The 10,786-nt window shown below is 45.0% G+C and overlaps 1 long non-coding RNA gene across 1 annotated transcript; it reads right to left on the bottom strand.

The window, feature by feature from the left end:
* Positions 1 to 376, bottom strand: LOC139548637 (uncharacterized). Its single transcript, XR_011669738.1, has 2 exons — positions 272 to 376; positions 1 to 169 (listed from the first exon to the last, which is right to left on the bottom strand). It is a non-coding gene; the product is annotated as an uncharacterized lncRNA (long non-coding RNA).
* Between the last annotated feature and the right edge of the window lie 10,410 nt (positions 377 to 10,786).

The following is a 10,786-nucleotide window of genomic DNA, read 5'->3' as shown; positions in this document are numbered from 1 at the left end:
TAGGAAGAAGGTGAGTATTTATTTACAAGTGAATGTGAATGGGTAGATATATCCAGGTGGCGTAGCGGGCAGCGGTGGTGAGTTGATGGGAGTAAATAGGTGAATCCAATGGGGTAGCGGAATCCTCCTCCGACCAGGCGGGAATGGGGTAAATGATCCGGGTGAGTAACTGAAGACAAAACAAACGGAGGTAAGTTTAAGGCAAGCAATACGTAAAAAACAACAAAACAAATTCTATCCAACTTGAGGCTGATACTATGGCACAACATACTGTTCATGGCTAACGATCCGGCAGGGAATGGATGTCAGGTCCGGGCTTATGAAGAGGAGAGATGATGATCAGGACCAGGTGTGCAGATAGCTGATGGGATACAGGTGCGGGTAATCAGAACTCCCAACTGGCTACATTGCCCGGCAACCAGACAGGGTGCGTTCCAGGACGCCGGAAAAACACTCTAGGACAGAACACAGGCAAAAAAACGACTCAGGAAACGGGATTCGTGACACACTACCTTCCTGAAAACAAACAATGTATACGAAATGCTTCAGTCTGGTTTTAGACCCCATCATAGCACTGAGACTGCACTTGTGAAGGTGGTAAATTACCTTTTAATGGCGTCAGACCGAGACTCTGCATCTGTCCTCGTGCTCCTAGACTTTAGTGCTGCCTTTGATACCATCGATCACTACATTCTTTTGGAGAGATTGGAAACCCAAATTGGTCTACATGGACAAGTTCTGGCCTGGTTTAGATCTTATCTGTCGGAAAGATATCAGTTTGTCTCTGTGAATGGTTTGTCCTCTGACAAATCAACTGTACATTTCGGTGTTCCTCAAGGTTCCGTTTTGGGACCACTATTGTTTTCACTATATATTTTACCTCTTGGGGATGTCATTCGAAAACATAATGTTAACTTTCACTGCTATGCGGATGACACACAGCTGTACATTTCAATGAAACATGGTGAAGCCCCAAAATTGCCCTCGCTAGAAGCCTGTGTTTCAGACATAAGGAAGTGGATGGCTGCAAACTTTCTACTTTTAAACTCGGACAAAACAGAGATGCTTGTTCTAGGTCCCAAGAAACAAAGAGATATTCTGTTGAATCTGACAATTAATCTTGATGGTTGTAAAGTCGTCTCAAATAAAACTGTGAAGGACCTCGGCGTTACTCTGGACCCTGATCTCTCTTTTGACGAACATATCAAGACTGTTTCAAGGACAGCTTTTTTCCATCTACGTAACATTGCAAGAATCAGAAACTTTCTGTCCAAAAATGATGCAGAAAAATTAATCCATGCTTTTGTTACTTTAGGTTAGACTACTGCAATGCTCTACTTTCCGGCTACCTGGATAAAGCACTAAATAAACTTCAGTTAGTGCTAAATACGTCTGCTAGAATCCTGACTAGAACCAAAAAATTTGATCATATTACTCCAGTGCTAGCCTCCCACACTGGCTTCCTGTTAAGGCAAGGGCTGATTTCAAGGTTTTACTGCTAACCTACAAAGCATTACATGGGCTTGCTCCTACCTATATTTCCGATTTGGTCCTGTCGTACATACCTACCCGTACGCTACGGTCACAAGACACAGGCCTCCTAATTGTCTCTAGAATTTCTAAGCAAACAGCTGGAGGCAGGGCTTTCTCCTATAGAGCTCCATTTTTATGGAATGGTCTGCCTACCCATGTGAGAGACGCAGACTCGGTCTCAACCTTTAGGTCTTTACTGAAGACTCATCTCTTCAGTGGGTCATATGATTGAGTGTAGTCTGGCCCAGGAGTGTGAAGGTGAACGGAAAGGCTCTGGAGCAACGAATCGCCCTTGCTGTCTCTGCCTGGCCGGTTCCCCTCTCTCCACTGGGATTCTCTGCCTCTAACCCTATTACAGGGGCTGAATCGCTGGCTTACGGGTGCTCTTTCATGCCGTCCCTCGGAGGGGTGCGTCACTTGAGTGGGTTGAGTCACTGACGTGATCTTCCTGTCTGGGTTGGTGTCCCCCTTGGGTTGTGCCGTGGCGGAGATCTTTGTGGGCTATACTCGGCCTATACTGTGGGCTATACTCGGTCTCAGGATGGTAAGTTGGTGGTTGAAGATATCCCTCTAGTGGTGTGGGGGCTGTGCTTTGGCAAAGTGGGTGGGGTTATATCCTTCCTGTTTGGCCCTGTCCGGGGGTATCATCGGATGGGGCCACAGTGTCTCCTGACCCTTCCTGTCTCAGCCTCCAGTATTTATGCTGCAGTAGTTAATGTGTCGGGGGGCTAGGGTCAGTTTGTTATATCTGGAGTACTCCTCCTATCTTATCCGGTGTCCTGTGTGAATTTAAGTATGCTCTCTCTAATTCTCTCTTTCTCTCTTTCTTTCTCTCTCTCTGAGGACCTGAGCCCTAGGACCATGCCTTAGGACTACCTGGCATGATGACTCCTTGCTGTCCCCAGTCCACCTGGCCGTGCTGCTGCTCCAGTTTCAACTGTTCTGCCTGCGGCTATGGAACCCTGACCTGTTCACCGGACGTGCTACCTGTCCCAGACCTGCTGTTTTCATCTCTCTAGAGACTGCAGGAGCGGTAGAGATACTCTTAATGATCGGCTATGAAAAGCCAACTGACATTTACTCCTGAGGTGCTGACTTGCTGCACCCTCGACAACTACTGTGATTATTATTATTTGACCATGCTGGTCATTTATGAACATTTGAACATCTTGGCCATGTTCTGTTATAGTCTCCACCCGGTACAGCCAGAGGAGGACTGGCCACCCCTCATAGCCTGGTTCCTCTCTAGGTTTCTTCCTAGGTTCTGGCCTTTCTATGGAGTTTTTCCTAGCAACCGTGCTTCTACACCTGCATTGCTTGCTGTTTGGGTTTTTTTTGGCTGGGTTTCTGTACAGCACTTTGAGATATCAGCTGATGTAAGAAGGGCTATATAAATACATTTGATTTGATTTAAATTGAGTTCCTCGGTTAGGTGGTTAACTGATTTTTGTCCTCTGACGTCCTTGGGTAAGCAGAGGGAGTCTGGAACAGCATCAAGGAATCTTTGTGTTGTCTGAGAATTTATAGCATGACTTTTGATGCTCCTTGGTCAGGGTCTGTTCAGATTATTTGTTGCGATTGCAAACGTAATAAAATGGTGGTCCGATAGTCCAAGATTATGAGGAAAAACATTAAGATCCACAACATTTATTCCACGGGACAAAACTAGGTCCAGAGTATGACTGTGACAGTGAGTAGGTCCAGAGACATGTTGGACAAAACCCACTGAGTCGATGATGGCTCCGAAAGCCTTTTGGAGTGGGTCTGTGGACTTCTTTTTTTTTTATCACCAAAAATGTCAGTATTATCTGCTATGACTACAAGGTCTGATAGAAATTCAGGGAACTCAGTGAGGAACGCTGTATATGGCCCAGGAGGCCTATAAACAGTAGCTATAAAAAGTGATTGAGTAGGCTGCATAGATTTCAAAAGACGAAAACGTCAATTTTTTTGGTTGTAAATTGAAATATTCTATCGTAAATGTTAGCAACACCGCCTTTGCGGGATGCACGGGGGATATGGTCACTAGTGTAACCAGGAGGTGAAGCCTCGTTTAACACAGTAAATTCATCAGGCTTAAGCCATGTTTCAATCAGGCCAATCACATCAAGATTATAATCAGTGATTAGTTCATTGACTATAACTGCCTTTGAAGTGAGGGATCTAACATTAAGTAGCCCTATTTTGAGATGTGAGGTATCACAATCTCTTTCAATAATGGCAGGAATGGAGGAGGTCTTTATCCTAGTGAGATTGCTAAGGCGAACACCGCCATGTTTAGTTTTGCCCAACCTAGGTCGAGGCACAGACACGGTCTGTGCACGGGGGCATTGTCATGCTATCTGGTACTGATGTTCAAAACAATGTGTAGTGGTACATTGACATACTAATATTAGCCCCAGCCATAGCTCAACAGGGCTGTTAGCTAAGGAAGGAAGCTATGACTAGCTCCACAGAACTAAGATACAAGTTAGCTCTCAAAACAAAATTTCACCATGCAAAAAGTGATGTTTGTGAGATAGAAAAGATAGAATGAATCAGAGAAACAGAAATACTATTTGCACATCGTTACAACACTGTACATAGCCATAATATGACATTTGAAATGTCTCTATTCCTGTAATGTTCAATGTTAATTTTTTATTGTTTATTTAACTTTTGTTTATTATGTATTTCACTTGCTTTGGCAATGTAAACATGTGTTTCTCGTGCCAATAAATTGAGTGATAGCAAAATGGCAGTACCTTAGGTTAGCATCGTGTCTCTTCATTTGTGAGGGCAGATGGTTTAGCAGGAACAGGAGTTCCACACTCCTAAAACATCCTGGCATAAGGGACCGACCGCTAGCAAGCTGGCTGGGTGACTGGCTGGCTGGCTCACTGGCAGCTCAAAACAAGCTGCCAATCACTCTAATGCAATGAGCTGGGTACTCTACTAAAGACATCTACATAACCCATCACTGCCTGCAATCAGCACTATAGACGTCCCACAGCCAAATGTCTGCGCCCCACTAGGGATATCACTTTGGGCTTAGGCAATCATGGTCTATGCAGCGCAGTGAAGATTCAGAACTCATAGCAAAGTAATTCATAAAATATGCATGTTTAATATTTCAAAGGACAGAACGCCAATAAAGTTTATGCACTGCATTTAAGACCACTTATTGCCAATGATTTCCTGTAAACAGTATCGAAAGCTTTTCTCAGCCAATTATACCCTTTTATATTGTTCTGACAACGTCTCCAAGCCAATCAGAGACTGTGTTCTGAATCAGACACTATTTCCCAGCCAGCTGCCTGTCCACAGACTCTTCAACAGAGAAATCTGACTGAGTTAGAGTATTTATAGAATATATATATATATATATATATCTGCCCGAATTCATCGTGCCAACTGTAAAGTTTGGTGGAGGAGGAATAACGATCTGGGGCTGTTTTTCATGGGTCGGGCTAGGACCCTTAGTTCCAGTGAAGGGAAATCTTAACGCTACAGCATACAATGACATTTTAGACAATTCTGTTCTTCCAACTTGTGGCAATAGTTTGGGGAAGGCCCTTTCCTGTTTCAGCATGACAATGCCCCCGTGCACAAAGCGAGGTCCATACTGAAATGGTTTGTCGAGACCAGTGTGGAAGAACTTGACTGGCCTGCATACAGCCCTGAACTTAACCCCATTGAAAACGTTTGGATTTGAATTGGAACGCTGACTGTGAGCCAGGCCTAATAATCGCGCGACCTCACCAATGCTCTTCTGGCTTAATTAATGGAAGCAAGTCCCCGCAGCAATCTTCCAACATCTAGTGGAAAGCCTTCACAATTAAATATTGTGTATATATATCTACATATATATATATAGATATATATACAGTTGAAGTCGGAAGTTTACATACACTTAGGTAGGAGTCATTAAAACTAATTTGTCAACCACTCCACAAATTACTTGTTAACAAACTATAGTTTGGCAAGTCAGTTAGGACATCTACTTTGTGCATGACACAAGTAATTTTTCCAACAATTGTTTACAGACAAAATATTTCACTTATAATTCACTGTATCACAATTCCAGTTGGTCAGAAGTTTACATACACTAAGTTGACTGTGCCTTTAAACAGCTTGGAATATTCCAGAAAATGATGTCATGGCTTTAGAAGCTTCTGATAGGCTAATTGACATCATTTGAGTCAATTGGAGGTGTACCTGTGGATGTATTTCAAGGCCTACCTTCAAACTCAGTTCCTCTTGCTTGACATCATGGGAAAATCAAAAGAAATGAGCCAAGACCTCAGAAAAAAAATTGTAGACCTCCACAAGTCTGGTTCATCATTGGGAGCGATTTCCAAACGTCTGAAGGTACCACGTTCATCTGTACAAACAATAGTACGCAAGTTTACACACCATGGGACCACGCAGCTAACATACTGCTCAGGAAGGAGACACATTCTGTCTCCTAGAGGTGAACATACTTTGTTGCGAAAAGTGCAAATGAATCCCAGAACAACAGCAAAGGACCTTGTGAAGATGCTGGAGGAAACGGGTACAAAAGTATCTATATCCACAGTAAAACAAGTCCTATATCGACATAACCTGAAAGGCCGCTCAGCAAGGAAGAAGACACTGCTCCAAAACCACCATAAAAAAGCCAGACTACGTTTGCAACTGCACATGGGGACAAAGATCGTACATCTTGGAGAAATGCCCTCTGGTCTGATGAAACAAAAATAAAACTGCTTGGCAATAATGACCATCGTTATGTTTGGAGGAAAAAGGGGGAGGCTTGCAAGCCGAAGAACACCATCCCAACCGTGAAGCACGGGAGTGGCAGCATTATGTTGTGGAGGTGCTTAGCTGCAGGAGGGTCTGGTGCACTTCAAAATATGAGGGGCGGCAGGTAACCTAGTGGTTAGAGCGTTGGACTAGTAACCGAAAGGGTGCACGATCGAATCCCTGAGCCAACAAGGTAAAAATCTGTCGTTCTGCCCCTGAACAAGGCAGTTAACCCACTGTTCCGTCATTGAAAATAAGAATATGTTCTTAACTGACTTGCCTAGTTAAATAAAGATAAAATAAAAAAATATAGATGGCATCATGAAGAGGAAAATTATGTGGATATATTGAAGCAACACCTCAAGACAGCTTGGTTGCAAATGGATCTTCCAAATGGACATTGACCCCAAGCATACTTCCAAAGTTGTGACAAAATGGATTAAGGACAACAATGTCAAGGTATTGGAGTGGCCATCACAAAGCCCTGACCTCAATCCTATAGAACATTTGTGGGCAGAACTGAAAAAGCATCTGTGAGCAAGGAGGCCTACAAACCTGACTCAGTTACACCAGCTCTGTCAGGAGGAATTGGCTAAAATTCACCCAACTTATTGTGGGAAGCTTGTGGAAGGCTACCTGAAATGTTTGACCCAAGTTAAACAATTTAAAGACAATGCTATCAAATACTAATTGAGTTTATGTAAACTTCTGACCCATTGGGAATGTGATGAAATAAATAAAAGCTTAAATAAATCATTCTATCTACTACTATTCTGACATTTCACATTCTTAAAGTAAAGTGCTGATCCTAACTGACCTAAAACAGGGAATTTTTACTAGGATTAAATGTCAGGAATTGTGAAATGTATTTGGCTAATGTGTATGTAAACTTCTGACTTCAACTGTGTATATATATACACACACACACACACACACACACACACACACACACACACACACACACACACACACACACACACACACACACACACACACACACACACACACACACACACACACACACACACACACGAGAGAGAGAGAGAACAGAACCCATCCAGACAGGAAACCTTAACCTTAACTCTTAACCCTAAATCTAATTCTAATCCTAACCTTTAACCTACAACAGCTTTTTTCATTGTGGGGACTGGTGAAATGTCCCCACTTGTCTGATTTTTCTTTGTTTTACTATCCTTGTGAAGATTTTTGATCCCCACATGGATATTAAAACCAATAACACACACACACACACACACACACACACACACACACACACACACACACACACACACACACACACACACACACACACACAGAGACAGTCGTCCTTCTCTTTGACAGGTGGTGCTACTGTGGTGCTACTATCAGCCCCATGGTACAGATGAAAATATGTCAGTGTGAGATGAATCCCCTGTGCCCTTGTGGGTAGGGAGTTAGGGACAGAGGACAGGTCCACAAGGAGAGGAGACAGAAGCAAAAACTCCTCTAAATCATTTTCACTTTCCTTCTGTCAGGGAAGAGTCCAGATAAAAACACACAAAGGCTTAGACACAGAGAACCGTCTCTCTGATAAAAAAACGTCACGATAAAAACCTGTTAAATGAAAACTTTTAAAGATTTGATACATTGTGGCAGAGTAGAGTAAAACTAGGAGAGTTCAAATGGAGCATTTGTTGGAGTTTTTGACAGTCTGAGCGCAGAGCATTGCACGTTTTTCTTTGAGGGGTGATATTCAGCCCAGCTGTTGTGTTGTAATGTTTGTGTATCGTCTGCTTCCAACTCACACCCTCAAACACGTAGATCCCCTGAACGCAGCTCACTTTCCAGATCCCAATCACCTGAATTCTAATCACCTGTTCACACACCTGTATGTCATTATCACACACTATTTAGTTCAGTTCTTTGCACCCCATCACTGTGAGGTATTGTTTGTTTTGTGACACATGGCTTTCAGAGCGCTGTTACCCCCGCCTCACTAATGACGCCTATTCCCGTCCTGTACTTTATCGGTTATCTATCTATTGCCTGATCTCCCGGACTACGTTCTTAGCCTTTTCCCTGCCTGTACTGTTGCCCTTTTGGATCCCCTGTGTATGACCTTCAGCCTGCCCCTGGACCCAGCCTCTGGCTGTGGTCCTTTGCAACAAACACCTTCTGCTCCCTGGTCTTGAAACCAGGTCTCTGTCTCCCATCGTGTTCATTACAGTTTGGCTGATTTGAGGAACAGTGCCCAGGTTGAGCTCTCGCCTGAGTGTGAGCTGAATTACATTCAACCGCACGCAGCCGCAGGCAAGTATACACACAAGCACACACACTCACTCGTGCAGCCCAGGGGGACAAGACTAATACAGCAGCCCTCACACACACACAAGACCAAACAGACTGCGTCTTCTATACAGTCGCCTAGCTCAATCCTCCACGCAGCACAGACACAGCAGGCAGCTAGTCTCTTATATAACCGACACCAATCTCTCTGCAGTACAATAGGCTGAGATACCAGCACATCGTAGTAGTCTCATATTCTGTTTCCTAACCTATATGGAGAACTGCATGTAGCCCTCTAGCTGTATGAGACACTTCTGCATTGCAGAGATGGGTACCAAGATAGGGGTAGAGGGGTAGGAGGCCTCGGTGAGCTGGCTAGGGCTGGCTATAGGGATGCCAATAGGAATGCATATAGGCTGGCTATAGGGCTGGCTGGCTACATGGCTGCCTATAGGGCTGGCTATAGGGCTGGCTATAAGGCTGGCTACATGGCTGCCTATAGGGCTGGCTATAAGGCTGGCTATAAGGCTGGCTGGCTACATGGCTGCCTATAGGGCTGGCTATAAGGCTGGCTACATGGCTGCCTATAGGGCTGGCTATAAGGCTGGCTATAAGGCTGGCTGGCTACATGGCTGCCTATAGGGCTGGCTATAGGGCTGGCTATAAGGCTGGCTATAAGGCTGGCTATAAGGCTGGCTATAAGGCTGGCTATAAGGCTGGCTGGCTACATGGCTGCCTATAGGGCTGGCTATAAGGCTGGCTATAAGGCTGGCTATAGGGCTGGCTATAAGGCTGGCTATAAGGCTGGCTATAAGGCTGGCTATAAGGCTGGCTGGCTACATGGCTGCCTATAGGGCTGGCTATAAGGCTGGCTATAAGGCTGGCTATAAGGCTGACTATAAGGCTGGCTATAAGGCTGGCTATAAGGCTGGCTATAAGGCTGGCTAATCTGAGTGCAGTTGAATGTGATTCAGCTCACACCCAAGTGAGAGCTGGTGTTGCGAACACACAACCTGGGCACTGTTCCTCAAATCAGCCAAACGTTACAACACAACACCTGGGCTGAAGATCACCCCTCAAAGAAAACCTCCCAACGTGCACTACAGGGCTGGCTACAGGGCTGGCTACAGGGCTGGTTATAGGGCTGGCTACAGGGCTAGCTACAGGGCTGGCTATAGGGCTGGCTATAGGGCTGGCTACAGGGCTGGTTATAGGGCTGGTTACATGGCTGGCTACAGGGCTGGCTACAGGGCTGGTTATAGGGCTGGCTACAGGGCTGGCTATAGGGCTGGCTACAGGGCTGGCTACAGGGCTGGTTATAGGGCTGGTTACAGGGCTGGCTACAGGGCTAGCTACAGGGCTGGCTATAGGGCTGGCTACAGGGCTGGCTATAGGGCTGGCTACAGGGCTGGCTACAGGGCTGGTTACAGGGATGGCTACAGGGCTGGCTATAGGGCTGGCTACAGGGATGGCTACAGGGCTGGCTATAGGGCTGGCTATAGTTGGAATCACACGTGGTCTTGTGTCTTTTCCATGCTATTTCATACATGATCCTCATCTATGTGGAGAACAGGACCCATATTTAAAAGGGGAAAGAGATGCCAGCCAAGGACACCACATCTCTTACCCATCTCTTACCAAAACTCACACATTTGCAGCTGAAGTCAGTTTTTCGAAAGTGTTAAAACGCGGGTGTTGCTACACGCCTCACAGGACACACTAAACCCCCAGGGCTGTGTTGCGGTAAAATGGTTCCCCTTCCCAGCTTTAGAAAATGAGACTGGAATACACACACACACATACACACAAACACACACTCTTTAAGGACACCACATCAAATGTTATCGCGGGGGAAGCGGCATGCTGCATACAGTCAGGAGAAATCCAAGAAGAGATGACACCATTCTAAACCTGATTAGCCTTCATACAGATTTAATCATAGCACCTCATAAAGTAGAGAATAAGACTGGCTCTCACGGCTTTATAATGTGAAATCACTGAGGCAAGACATTTCAGATTGTGTAGTGACAGAAACACAAACATGCTGTAGAAGAAAATGTGTCAATATGTCAATACTTGATCGGTGCTATCCGAGAAACAATGGCCAGACACACAGAGAGGGTGAGGGCCAGCTGGTACCCTATTGGGGCCTTGTGAACATTCACAATGCCCTATAACCTGTCAGATGGGTTCAGTATCAGCTCAACATAGAATATATTGCACT

Source organism: Salvelinus alpinus, chromosome 21 (genome assembly GCF_045679555.1).
Source record: "Salvelinus alpinus chromosome 21, SLU_Salpinus.1, whole genome shotgun sequence".
In the NCBI taxonomy this organism is placed as follows: domain Eukaryota; kingdom Metazoa; phylum Chordata; class Actinopteri; order Salmoniformes; family Salmonidae; genus Salvelinus; species Salvelinus alpinus.
Note: the sequence above shows the minus strand (reverse complement) of the source record. Positions and strands in the feature narration are given on the sequence as shown.